The 15,421-nt window shown below is 35.6% G+C and overlaps 1 protein-coding gene across 3 annotated transcripts in view; it reads left to right on the forward strand.

The window, feature by feature from the left end:
* LOC120769706 (tyrosine-protein phosphatase Lar) overlaps positions 1-15,421 on the forward strand; it is a 940,463-nt gene that overhangs the window by 683,055 nt on the left and 241,987 nt on the right. The window lies entirely within an intron of this gene.

Here is a 15,421-nt window from a genome sequence, read left to right on the forward strand (position 1 = left end):
TTTATTTTATTGGCGCATAATATAGAGTTTCATTTGTTATCGGCTGCTACGTTGTGGGGTTGAAAATAATTGTTACTGTAGTCAGGCTGCATACACCGCTATAGTATAGCGGATTTTATAACATGCAATAATAATGATGACATTTATTGAGTGCGCAATTCGCGTCGACAATATGACAATTCACCAGCAAATTTACTGCAGTGTGCCTGGGCACAGCCACACATATGTATATGTATGCACACTCATACACGTTTGTAGTTCATAGCCTCATTAAGCATTTGCCACGTTTGCAATGTGGCATGGCGTGAAATTAATTAAATTCTTTTCGTCATGCATTAAATGCGACCTACAATGCGCCCACACACACACGCAAGTACGCATGAGAGTAACTGTATACAATTTTGTATGTGTATGGAAGTGAGCACACAAAATACTCACATTTCAACGCAATTTAGACGCATATTAAACATATAACGGCATTCATTATTGCATGCAAAAAAATTGTTGGTAACCTGACCACTTTTAAACTCATCAATTCTATATAAGCATACATCTGGGCTGCTCACGCACCAACTGCAAGCTCCAACCAACAACTAACTGTAAGTAAATTATATTTGAGTTATGTCCGCGGGTGTCTGGCCAAATGAGATTGCAAGTGTAATAATTTAGTTGCCTAAAATGGTATAAGGGGTGTAAAAATTGCAGAAAATTTAGTCAAATAAAGTCCATGCGCCTAAAAATATGGTTAGTGTATCAGTTTTCGTATTTCTGCATTAACCAATGATCGCATAGCATATGAATAATTAAAAAAATGCAGCGTATGCCGCCCTAAGCCTTATGCTATAACTAGTTTGGCATTACGCGCCTGAAACTATGCAGCATTGAGTACTCTAATAACCAAATATATCTAGATTGCAATTTTGTTTGATTAATGTGCGCTTATTTGTGTTTAATGAGCAAAATTGTAGCACGATATCGGCAGCAAATGTGCTATTTGTCGCGTGCAGCCCAAAACTAGGCAACAAATTATGTAATTTTGTGTTATTACGTTGGTGCGTTAGCTAACAAACACGGATTAGTGCGAAAAATGTGCTTCTGGTATTGAATTTCTGAAAGTAATTAAATAAATTCTGCGCGCTTGTGGCTTTTGGCTGATATATTTTTGAGTTGGGTGAAGCTGTTATATGAAATACAAGTAAATATTGAAAATATTTAGAGTTTTGTGAGAATTTTATGAAAATTTGTTAAAATTATTTACTCTTTCTCGGCATATTTGAATTTTCGGTTGCTAAAATTTTAGGATTGCCGAAAAAAATACGTGCGCAACGCAGCTCTCTTCCATAAAAGCACTTTATATATGGCCAACTGGCGCTCCGTTTCCGCGTACACGCATGTGTATGTATAGGTGTTGCATGGCGGTTATTTATTTATATTTTACATTTATATGCAGCAAGTGCACTACACCGTTTTATTGTACAAAATGTAATTATTTTCATAATAAACGATTTTATAATTAAGTTGAGCCTTGCGTAGGTGGACGCAGGCGTTGCTGTGCCATTTAATATTGCTGCTACATTTATTACACGTTTTGTTGCCAGCAACATTTGCTGTCGCCATAGTTGCTTTATAAAATAATTATATGTATTTTTTTAATATTTTTGCGCATTGTTGCCTGTAGAGTTTTTGCATCCTTTGCTAGCGTTACAGTGCTACTCATATAACACATTGCTTCTGTCTAGTGGTCAGCAGCACAGGTTGGCAGCACTTTTTTACATTCAATGTGCGTACATATACAATATTCAGCAGGCTCGCACCCACATACTGGTTTCAGTATGCACTTTTTACTACATTTACCACTGCAGCTTCTCTGCATGTTGCCTATCCACAGGCGCTTTTTACTGGCCTACATTGGTCTACAGTAGCTTTTGTTTCATCAGTGTCAGCTCAATTTCCAGTTTAACATCATACAGCTAAAATTACGACACTCTTGCTCACCAATTCATTTGCCCATACAAAGTTATGCATACATACATATATACATATACATAAATGTTATTGCCTGAAATTGACTAGCAAAGAAAACACTTTGCATATTTAATGGAAATGCAGTTTAACGACTTCATGCCCACTTACCGTTACACTTTTAATTATTGCTGTTAACCTCAGAGTGTTGTCTTTAATCTCACAATTAATCCTTTTAATTATATTTGCAATGTGTGTGCCTGCATGTAGGCAGCACTTGCGATAAAATTATTATTATATATGTATGTGTGTAAAGTTGGAAAATATTATATTAAAAAAATGAGTACGCTTGAAACTCCTTTTTTTTTTAAACTAAGCCTGGTGATCTTATTGAAAAAATCGCAGTGTTATGTAAAGATGTATAAAACCTCATACTAACAACCCTAGGTTAAGTTGGAGTAAAAGGCTAATCTAGAGAGATGGTACGTGGACTGCTGTATATAATCCTTATGGCTTTGCACGCATACCAGTTTTATCATAACGACACTCGATGCTATTGTCGGCAAAGTTAAGCACTCCTTGACCAGCCGTGAACCCACTGTTAGTATGTTCAAGGTTAGTATCTCCGCTCTGAAATCTGAGTGAATTGTCACTTCTCTGAAGGAGACTGCACCCCGGACCAGTAGATCTACTGCTATCATAATGGCTACAACCTCATCTTGGTAAACACTACAATAGTCAGGAGTTGGAATTGATAGAAGCTCACTGTCCCTCTCCTTCAACGTCTTCTTACCACCCACAATTTTCTCGCTGGTATATGAACAAGGAAGGAGTCAACAGACGACAGTCGACTTCGTGATCCAAGTGATCCGGTATGAAGTAAAAAAAACACGAACTTTAAAAAAAATATACTCTCTAGGCCTATCTTTTCGTGTTACTTTCAAAGAAGAATTGCTACAACTATTCATCGTTCCCTAAATTTTGCATTATTCCTCCAAATGCTTGGTTAGATTACACGGAGCCTACTGATCCTTAATAATGTCAGATGGAAGTTCAATTTTATTCGAGCTGAAGTATTCGTCACACGGGAGTCCCAAGCTTTTCGCGAACTTTGAAATAAATCTGGTATTCTAATGTATAAACTTCATCCAGTTCCTCAAACTGCAAAAGCCTTAAATATTTTAGACCATGAACTCGTCTAAAGTATAAGTAAGTAAACCTGCTACTGTCTTGCATCGATCTACCGGCAAGTATTACCAACCTCGGTTTGTCTTATAACTCCACTTGTACAGTGTTTATCCGGCTCGAATGTGATGCCAGTAAATTCTTACCTCTTATTGCAGTCGTCTTTTCGAGACAGCGTGAGTAAAAAGCATTCGTGTTTTCCTTCAAGACTCTTGCATATGGTTCTTGCCCTTTCGGGTATTTCATCGTCTATCATTTTTAGCAATATGTATATTTCTTGTACTGGTTTGGTAGCCAGTAGATGGCACATTTTGCAATCTTCTCAGTTGTTTTGTGTTCCGCAATGCCCTTGTGACCAGAAACTCAGTACATATGCAGCCGTTTTCCATAATCCGGAACTTGAAACGCTCGCCTGAGATCTAGCACCGAGCAAGAGATTCAGGCGTACTCACTGTCAGTCATTTTTGATCCGTCTGATAATTTTGTAAGTTCCGCTGACGAGTCGCATATTTCTGAACCATTCATCCTATTTTAGTGTGACTTAACCTTCTCTGCCAAATAGAGCTTGACTGTGTGTGGTTTATTTTATTCACCAACCCCTGCTTTTGGAACTATGCCTGAAATTACACGGTGAAAACTTCACGCTGCAGAAGTTTCCACTAGAAAGTCAATTGGTGACAGGTTGAGTAACCTTTCTGGGAGAGCACAATCTCCCGCGGTGCATTCCTAATTTTTCAATCAATCAACCATTCTAGCGCAGCCGTTTAAGTACTTCTTAGCTCACCCATTATACAAAGAATAGCGAACCGCTATATTCTCGCCAACGTCTTTTAAAAAAAAAAAGATTGGCTTGACTACCATTTTGCAACATCAATGTTTGAGACCAGGTGAAAGGACCATGTGGGCCCTAGCATCTTCTTAAACGCATAGAGACCACCACTGGTCTCTTGCACCTGCTGCCGTTTTGAGCTTCCACATCAGTTTGCTGTCCATCATTAATCCGAGGTACTTGGTTTGCTTCTTAATTGTTACTTAAACCCCGTTTAGCTTCGGGGATTCGGTTTTCTGTTTTAGCATTAAAATATTCTTAACATAAAATATCTCAAAATTGTGTTTAGCAAAAAACTCAAAACTCTTACACACTTCATTGTCTGCTCTTTAAGTCACTTAATCCGCCAGCAGTTGAAATGTCAGCTACTTGTAGAAAGAGTAATGCAGAAAGCGCAAATCGTTTAAGTCGACTAATTAGTCCCTTTTTGCATACTTGTTGTTTTAATATTTTCTCTTCCTTTTAACCATTCTTCATTTACTTTAACGCTAAGGCAATAGCTATTGATAGACTGGCACACAGCTCGACAGCTGCTTCAACTAGCCTCGAGTGTAGAAAAAGAACAAGAAAAGCTAATGAAATACGAATATCGACAACATAATCGCAGATAAGACTTCGTATTCATTGACTAAGTTAGCAGATTAGTTTGTGAGCTGTTGAGCTTCTTAGTAGCTGACTCTTTTTCTTTTCTGCGCTCAATGCACGCTGTGAATGCAATTGGCATTATAATGGTAATAATAAAATGGAAGAAAAAAGCGAAATTGGAAACTGCTGCTAAGAAGTGAGCTAAAGAAATTATAAGCCTTGATTGTGGCATGAAAGTTTTAAATTTAAATGACAAAAGGCAAAGATGCCTTAGATTATTATTGGAGAGTATTGGCGAAGTAGATTAAGAACAAAATTTAAGTGAATCTTTGGATAATTATAAAAATTATTTAATATCAGCAGAACGTCATGAACGATATTCTTTGGCAATATAAGGATCGATTGAAAAATTTAAAATCTAGCTTTGTACTAGCCACTTATTTCTAGTTATTTTGATAGCGCCTTTTCAGGCTATGAAGATGATACTTAAATGAAACATTGGAGTTCAATTCATAGCTTGTCAAAGTTGGTATGAGCAGGCAGAGCTCTAGAAAATATACTTTAATTAGAGCACTTGATTATAATGGGCTAAGATTTCGTTCTTTTGTTGTTAGATTATTAGATTAGATTAGGTTAGCTGGGTCGGCAGATGAGCCACGCCTTACCAGTTATGGTTCTTAGCGATACCAGATCGAGTGCCATTGCGTATATTCGCTTATGGGAAGTAGTCATCCTTCAGGACAGCAGGTCTTGACGCGTATTTCATCAGGTTCTGCCGCCTCACTATCGACACATTCCAGTCTCTCAGTCCTTGGGCCCCCAATTGTTTGAAGCGTTGCCATACTATTGCATGACAAGCGCACAAAAGATGCTTCATTCTTTCCATGGTGTCTTGCTCTTGACTCTACAAACGTGTACCGCCATCAGACTGAGAACAATGAGTATTTCAACCATGATCGTACAGTATCCTCTATCAAGAGTGAGCAAGAACTTTGTGTAGTTTTGATCTACGTCTTTGCATAAGACTTTTGCAGTTTTGCATACCGATGTATTATTCCAACGACTTTTAAGCTTCCTTCCCATGCTGTTGCCCAGATCTTGGTAAAGAGATTAAAATAAAGGGGTTTTTGCAATAATAGCGGTATAAAACAAAAACGGTTTTTGGTTTTCAATTAAAGGGTCAGTAGGGTAATCTGGCTGTTTTTTAGACAATTTTTTTTATAGAAATTTTTATTCCACAATAGAACTTTTTTCACATATCATGAGGTATATCGTAGAGTGTATAAACAAATTTTTTGGAATTTTTTAACTTTTTTTTTTAAATTTTGACATAACATTGTGAATCTAGTAGGGACGATAGCCAGGCGTTTTGTAAATATTAAAAAAAAAAAATTAAGCAAATCGGTTGAATATTTCGACTGGAATCATGTCCGCCAGTTTAAAAAAGTGTGTTTTGAGAAAAGCGTGTTTAAAGTTTGAGGTGTGCACTCCGAGCGCTCCGAACGTCGAGCGGTATTATTATTTTGGGCCTTTTTCTAAATCTTTCAATGATAAAGTGGGTTTCTACATCAATTCTAACGGTATAAGGGAACAGAAAATGCAAAAAAAAAAAAACTTTTGAAAAACGATTACCCTACTGACCCCTGAATCGATTGTGACATTAGCTGTGTAGCTTGTGTCACTGTGCTGTTAAAACTACATACTGTCCATATCATCCAAATCAGGCCAAAAATATTCGGTTATCATTGATTCATTCATGGAACACGTGCTGTTTGCCACTTGAAACTTTTTGGATGAAAATCCGCATCACTTTCGAGTTGTTGCTCAAGCGGCTTCAGTTCTTGCGTCAATTTGATCTTGTAAGGATGTAGGCCAAGATCTTTTCACTGACTCTGAATTTCGGTAGTAAATTCCAATAATTTCGACTCGTTGTTGTATTCATATGAAGAGAAACATGAAAAGAAAGAATAGGAACGTTTTCTGCCCCTATCGTTCAACGTATGTAGCGTCCCTATTGAAACCCAGCTACGAGTATTAGTTGTAGTTACTTAGTAATACATAGATTTTTTCACTAGAGCTCTTTGTGTAATCTACTCATTCTTCCAGCTTTTTGAAACTTTGTGATCTTAAACTTCTTCATTGTCATATATTTTCATTTTTGCTTGTCGATTTGGATACATTTTTTATTCGCTTTCAAAAATTGTAAAGTTGTAATCCTTTAAAACTAGTGGTCAGTCGATAAAATTTCTGCCTAAAGTTTTCTTGCCTTTAATCGAACCTTTTTACTCAAATATTATGTGAAAGCAAGTGAAGTCCAATTTGACGTTTTTCTGGATGACGTTCCGTAGGAGAAATTTGTTGTTCTGACTATTCTTGAGAGTCTATTGTAGTGGTGTACGTATCTGGTTCCAAAAAAGAAAAACAAATTGCAAAGTTTGATTTTAATGCTCGAGATCTTCGGACTTTAGTCTGTTTATTCAAACTCTATTCTCCTATAAACTAGTCAAGTCAAAAAGATCTGTCTGACCTTTTTTTTGATGGCATACAGTCGCAGAAATTTGTAGTTATGACTATTCTTTAGTGTGCACCATAGAAATAGTATTCGAAATCGATAATAAACGGTTAAAAGTAGAACAAGTATTATCATATTGCCATCGAAGATGTTCAAGGTATCATTAAAAAATAAAAAAAAACGAAAGTTGAAAATTAAAAATTTTGGGGTTATTCTCAAATTTTTTAGGATCTTTATCATAGCTGCTCTTTCTCTCTTGATAGACGCTAGCGAAATTTTGTTTCTATCATTATTGGTTTTAGTACATGTATAGCATAATGTCATCTTAGAAAAAAATGTAAAAATCGATTTTCTTGGCTAATATCTAATTACTTCCACAAAATATCTCAATTAACACATTTCCCGCTTGAGTTAACATTGATTTGACCAATTAACCGGCTATTTTAGGCAACAGTCGACTGGTTATTGTTACATTGTAACACAGCAACCGGCAATTAGTGCAAAACTTTGCGGTCAAATGGCAAGCAATCAATAGATATGTAAAGTGATGCATAAAAGCAACGCAAATACATATTTACATATATGTAATATCTAACCGTATATATTTAGTATATATAACAAATGTACTAAATATACTGCGCTTAAATTTAAATGTAGTCCTTGTATTGAAAACTGTTTTATTTGACAAGATATCTTTTTGAAGTTTGGCTTCGATGAATATCCAAGGCAATGCCATATTCTACGAGCAAAGTTTTCAGATCGAAACACTTTAGCATATAGTTGCCATACAAACTGACCGATCAAAATCAAGTTCTTCCAAGGAAAACTTTTTTATTTTACAAGATTCCATCACGAAATTTGGCTCGTATTTGTGTCTTCAGCAACCGTATAATCTCTGAAGAAATTGTTTAGACCGGACTACTATAGCATATAGCTGCCATACAAACTGACCGATCAAAATCAAGTCGTTGAATGGAATTTTTTTGCATTTTAAAAGATATCTTCACGAAATTCGGTATGGATTATTTCGCAAGGCAAAGATGCAATCTTCGAAGAAATTGTTAAAATTGAATCACTATGGCATAACTACCATACAAACTAGCCAATAAAAATCAACTTTTTCTATAGAAAATTTTTTATTTTACAAGATTTCTTCACAAAATCGAGCACATCATTATCCAAGACTGTACAGCAAGTTCTTCATATGTATATTGTACAGATCAGACTACTTTAGCATATAGCTGCCATACAAACTGACCGATCAAAATCAAGATCGAGATCTTTTTATACCCTTTTATGTTATAAGAAGTACACCTGTGCAGCCGCTGTTAACATTTTTTCTTATTGTAAATATATAAAAACAACAAGAAAAACATAAAAATACATGTTCGAGTCCAAAAGTCGCAGAAATAACATGAATTTCAGTGATGGCGCAAGCATACAACAAAAATAACTTTCCAAAACGAAATGCATAGCATGCGCAACAACACGGAACAGCAACAATAATAAGCGGCGACAATTAAAAATAACAATTTCATATATGTATGTGCCTACAAACTCAATTTTTGCTGTACGCGCTTATATGTACATGTACTCTTATATGTACATTATGTATTTTACAATGATGACATTGCAACAACGGAAAATAAATGTAAAAATGTCTACTTAAAACAAAAACATATATAGATACATCTGTATATTATTATTATTTTGTAGTACGACAGTTGTCAGCCAAATTGGCAGCAACAGCAGGCCAATTGTAAAACGCTCGTTATGGTGCATTGCCCTGTAGGAAATTGGCAGAGTTTTTAATTCAGAATGAAAAGCTCACCTATGCAGCCGATTTTCTGGAATATGAATGAAAAAATACCATCAATTAATTTTTTTATATTTATATTCGTAGACAAAATTTAAATATTTTTCGGGTTACACGCTTTCTCCGACGGTGATTTAAAAGGTCCTTCATTGCTGCAGGGATTCCGCCCTTATCTATGCAGGAAAGCTAAAAAAAAAATATTTTCTGTACTAGAAGATATTGTCTGGACTTCGAATATTATCTTCGCTGGTGGAAAAAATTTAAATTTAACAAAATGGCGACGCTTTTAAAAACCTAAAACTTGTTTGTCATGTTTGGCCTGAACCTGAAGACTTATACACAGAACATCCAATTAAAAATATTTTATCGGGTCATTTATATGCAGGTAATCACTGAAGGAACAACTGTGGGACGGCATTTCAAGCTCCTTACGTACAGCTGCAAACGAAACCATTAGTTTTCGGAAAAGGTAAAATAACAGTTGGTACGATGAGGAGTGACGTGTCGCAGCGGAGAGAAAACAAACTGCCTACCTCGACCACAACAAGTGCGGGATGAGATAGATACCAAGAGTTAAAGAGGGAAGCGAGACGCATTGGCAGACAGAAAAAAAAGAGACCGAAATGCGTGTTACAGTGGCAGTGAAAGCAAAACACCATGACATGGTGAACCCGATTCCCCAATCGATGACGATGAAGCGGACGTTCCATTGCCGAACCTTAAAGAAGTTCGTCTGAATAACAACAAAGGGGCGCGGCCGATGGATTGCCAGCTGAGCTATTCAAACACGCCAGCAAAGAACTGATAAGGTGCATGCATCAGCTTTTTTGTAGAATACGGTCTGACGAAGGCATGCCTGATTGGAATTTAAGTGTGCTCTGTCCAATTCACAAAAAGGGTGAACCCCACAATCTGCGCCAATTACCATTGGATAAGCCTCCTCAACAACGCATGTAAGGTTCTATCAAGCTTCTTATGTGAAACATTAAAGCGCACCGTCAAAGTAATACGGCTGTGTAATCTGACCTTAAGCAATACCAGAAGCTCCGTCAGGATCGAGAAAGACCCCTCCGAGCCGTTCGATACCAAGCGAGGTTTCAGACAAGGCGACTCCTTATCGTGCGACTTCTTCAATGTATTGCTGGAGCAAATAATTCGAGCTGCAGAACTTAATCGAGCAAGTACAATCTCCTATAAGAGTGTACAGCTGGTGGCTTATGCCGCAGCCGCTTTCTCTCGGTTCGCTGTATGTCAATGTCGCCGTATATCTCATACAACACATCGTTACCGACTGCGGTATTCGCCGTTGTCAACGCGCCAAAAATCTTCCTCAAAACCTTTCTCTCGAATACTCGTAATGTCGACTCATCAGATGATGGCATTGTCTATACCTACTTTTGCACCAAATAGCAGGACTGAAATAATGAGTGACTTATAAAGTTCTGTCTTTGTTCGTCGAAAGAGGTCCTTATTTTCCTTTTACCTACTCATTCCAAAGTAGCTTCTGTTGTCAAGAGTGATTTTGCATTGGATTGCAAGGCTGGTGTGTAATGGTGTATAGTCATACTTTTCAGTAAGCAGTTACAGGCGTACGGCTATACCCAATTCATACTCTTATATCCTCACCACGTACCCTGGAAACATGAGTAACCTTTGTGTAAGAAGTGGTAGCCAACCCGTGTAGAGCCTGGGCTTACAGCTAAAAGAAAGGAAGCTTCAACCGAGCCACTCCGCTATATACGGTTTAAGTGTTCGCTGAAGTCAAATTGCAGCGTCTGTTCAACAGTTGTGTGGCTGCGAACGGGCGACGGTCTTGAAACAAGCGGCTTGCTATATAAATATGTTGAAAACTTTATACTACTCACCAAGGGCTGTTGTGCACTGGGTTTAGAACCCATCACGTAAAAACGACTCACAATTTAAAAGAAACTAACTTATATGAAACTATAAACTTTTTTTGTTATTTTAGTGACTATATATATACATATTTAAACATATATACAAAACATTTTATTTCAAAATTTTAATTTCAAAAGATTTCGTGCGAAACTTCACATTTAGAACTCAATAACTTATTCTTCATAAAATATATTAAATAAATATATTCTCTACTCAATTTCCTAACGGGATTACTCGCATTCGTTATTGTATGGTAGTTTAATTTGCTTTTTTGCATACTTACCGTTAAATAAAATTGCGAGTTTAAATGACATGAAGTAATTTTTGTATGCGACTGTCAGACGGCCCTCGAGCGTTATGTAACATGTCGTTTATGTAACATGATGCGCTAGCTTGATTTCAGTGTTTTGTCTTTGCCTGTGTGTGATTGTTTGCTCATTTTCATACATAATTTGGATTCCTGCATTAAATTTTTTACTCGCCATTTTCCACGCGGTTTTCCGCTACTTTTTAATTTAAATTTTCATCTCTTTTTGTTCATTTGTCGTTGTTTTTACACTTTGACGCCCCACACAGAAAAAATGTAAATAAATAAATTATTGTTTTCGCATATTTTTTAAATGTATACATTGTTATCAATTTTATGCCTTGCCATAATGCTGCTTATTTATAATTATTTTTGCAGTTTTTTCGCCATCATTTCACATTGCAACCTATGTTGGTGTGTATTTAAAAAAATTTTAAACACACATGTCTTCTTTGTGATTATTTTTTGCTTATTTAAGCCTTTTCAATTACTGTCTCTTTATTACTTTTTTATACTTTATCGACTACAAGGTTGATAATTATATATTGGCATTATGCATTTATAGCCTTGTTTATTTGTCACGCTTCATTAAAATTGAATTAACTGTAGTACATTAGCACTTAGGACAAATAAACGTACATTACTTATACATATGCATGTATGTGCTAGTGTTTATCGTATATAAATGACGATTGCAAATATGCAGAGAGTTAAATTAATTATTTTGCCACAGCACCTGTTTGTAATACCTACTGATAATTTACTCTTGTATTGTTACAACTGCTTATGATGCAAACTACCAGTTTGTTGGTTGAGTGTTCGATTCGTCACCATAGAAAGTTTGTAGACAATTATTTGCTATAAATAGTCTGGCGAATGGTACTTCAGAAATAAGTCGAAACCGAAAAAAACTTTACTCAAGGTATGGAAGTCTATCCCAGCAGAGGTTTATAAAAAATATATTGAAATTAGGGCTAAGCGGTGGTATTATCATTTTTAAGACAATTTGTTATAAAATACCAAAAATTTTGTTTTTTTTTTTTTTTGTCAGTCCAATGATTTTCCAGCACTATTTCGTTGCTTTATAGCAGCGATGGATGGACAACTCGCTTGAGGCATAATGATGAGATGAGATGACTCCACTACCTTCATAGAATATTTGCGCCACTCAAATACTTGTATGGTATTGATAAAGCAGATTCCACAAAACACATTTGTAAAATTTTTAATGTTTACATATTCGTGATTTCATTGAAAACACAAAATTTTCAGTCGTCTACTATTTTTTGCATAATAAAAATCGCCCTAAAAACTCTTAGCGTCATAACCAAAAAACTGTTAAACACACACTATAAGTAATTGAGATATGAAGATGGAAATGACACGAATATAAAAAGTTTGTATTAATCTGGAAAAAAATTTAGCAGTCCGGTTCAAATTTGATCAGATTGTGTACTATAAACAATTATATTTAATAACAAGTAAGGAAGGGCTAAGTTCGGGTGTCACCGAACATTTTATACTCTCGCATGATAATCGAGATTTCATTATACGTCATTTACATATTTTTCAAATACCGTATTTTTGTAAACTTTTATTCCGCTATCATCATTGGTTCTTAATGTACATACATATATACTCGTATTATACAGAAAAAGCATCAGATGGAATTCAAAATAGCGTTATATTGGAAAAAGGCGTGGTATACCGATTTCACCCATATTTCGTACATGTCATCAGGGTGTTAAGAAAATATTATATACCGAATTGCATTGAAATCGGTCTAGTAGTTCCTGAGATATGGTTTTTGGTCCATAAGTGGGCGTCGCCACGCCCATTTTCAATTTTTGAAAAAGACCTGGGTGCAGCTTCCTTCTGCCATTTCTTCTGTAAAACTTGGTGTTTCTGACGTTTTTTGTAGTCGGTTAACGCACTTTTAGTGATTTTTAACATAACCTTTGTATGGGAGGTGGACGTGGTTATTATCCGATTTCTTCCATTTTTAAACTGTATATGGAAATGCCTGAAGAAAACAACTCTGTAGAGTTTGGTTGACATAGCTATAGCAGTTTCCGAGATATGTACAAAAAACTTAGTAGGGGGCGGGGCCAAGCCCACTTTTTCAAAAAAATTGCGTCCAAATATGCCCCTCCCTAATGCTAACCTTTGTGCCAAATTTCACTTTAGTATCTTTATTTATGGCTTAGTTATGACACTTTATAGGTTTTCGGTTTCCGCCATTTTGTGGGCGTGGCAGTGGGCCGATTTTTCTCATCTTCGAACTTAATCTTCTTATGGAGCCAAGAAACACGTGTACCAAGTTTCATCATGATATCTCAATTTTTACTCAAGTTACAGCTTGCACGGACGGACGGACGGACAGACGGACGGACGGACAGACAGACATCCGAATTTGAACTCTACTCGTCACCCTGATCACTTTGGTATATATAACCCTATATCTGAATCTTTTAGTTTTAGGACTTACAAAGAACCGTTATGTGAACAAAACTATAATACTCTCCTTAGCAACATTGTTGCGAGAGTATAAAAATAATTTCTCTGCAAAATATTTAAGTAAATATAATGTCTCTTTCTTTCAGGTACGTGCGAATATATATTTTTGAGAAAACTAACAGTTAGCGAAACGAAGCTCGTGCTGATAAAAAGATAAGTGCAATAACATAAATATTAATTAACTAGTAATTTTATATATATAAAAAATTAGACGATCTAGCTATGAAAACATAGAAGCTTGGCCCTATGAATAATTGCCTCACATCGAATTTACGCGTTGAAAGGAAGCTACATACAGAAAAAAATATTCCTGCAAGTCTTGCTTTTCTGGTAGATAAATTTTAGAACGGGTTGCTGAGCTTTCAAAATTCTACATAAATGACTCGTATAAATTCAGTTTAATTAAATATAACATAACTGTTAAACCCTTTAGGTTGAAATATTTTACTTCGTTAATGCTTATAGGGCATAAAATTTGCTGTAATATATATTTTAAAAGTATTTTTTCATTCAAAAATTAGTATACGAATATTTAATAGCTTTAAAAAAAGAAATGTTTGCTGCTTTAAAAAAAGACAACAGAGTTGATGAAAGCAAAATTACATGAACGAATATACATATATGGTACGGTACACATTTGTATATCTCTGGAAACCCTAAATATGATTCTTAACAAAGTTTTGATCATTTTGTATAAACGTTTGTCCAAAGCTCGGAATTCGCTTTCGATTTTACAGCTGTCTGTTTTTACTTTAAAAATTTGTGATATGTGTATGGCATGCTGAAAATTTTCTACGGAACTATAATAATGCTTACGAGAGGCTGATAATCTTCGCTAAACGTTGAGAAATTCCTCAGTGATCCTTGGTGAATTTGCTGCAGAGACTTCTTACTCTTTTTTGCTGATATTTATAAACCTAGTAGAAAGTATAAAGGTGTCTTTGCGCATACTTGTTATGATTGTTATGTTAACATTTTATCAAAGAACCGCAAGCCCCTGTAAGAGACTATCTCAAATTATCGAACTTACTGAAGAGTGCTTTTGGTTGAAGACATTACATTTATTTCAATCCAGTAAAAGGTAACATTTCTTTTTTGTTTTCTTGTTACTCTTTTCTGTGGCCTTAGGCTTTTATAATGTTATATTTTTTGCATCAGCGAATTCGCGCAATAGAGATCTCTCGATATTAACTTTGTTCCGCCGCGATATCTGGTTCTTCGCGGATTCCAGTTAAATCAAATGCACGTAACGCCAGTGCCATTTTTTTTGTTTAATTCGATTAATCAAAATTTTATTCAATAATTCTTACATTTATTTCTTTACGAAAAGCAGAGTAAAATACAATATGTTCTAGCAAAAAGTTTACATGATTTCTTAGTTTAGTCAGTTCTCAACACAGAAATTACTGATTGACTCAATTAATGGCTATTATAAAGAAATGAGAGATGATCTCAATTTCTTACCCCTTTAGCATTTCATCAAATCAATAGTATTTGAATTTAAAATTTGGATTAATCTATTAAGGTCATTGAAATATTCTTGCTGATATGCACAGTAGAATAATTTCTATTAAATAGTTCACATAGAGCTTTAATTGAGTCAATGAACACTAAATTAAGCAATGGAAAGTTATTAATGGGGGAATCGGATTCAGCATCTCCGGGTATTATGCTTTCACTGCCATTCAGCAGGCTGGAGAAGTGTCCCCTCCATAATTTTAGTCTACTCTGGGCATCAGTCACTAGATCACCTCTGGGGGTTCCACAAGAGTAACCTCCAGTCTTGAAACCTACTATGGGTTGCCGTAT

This window comes from Bactrocera tryoni, chromosome 2 (assembly GCF_016617805.1).
Source record: "Bactrocera tryoni isolate S06 chromosome 2, CSIRO_BtryS06_freeze2, whole genome shotgun sequence".
NCBI classification, from domain to species: Eukaryota; Metazoa; Arthropoda; class Insecta; order Diptera; family Tephritidae; genus Bactrocera; species Bactrocera tryoni.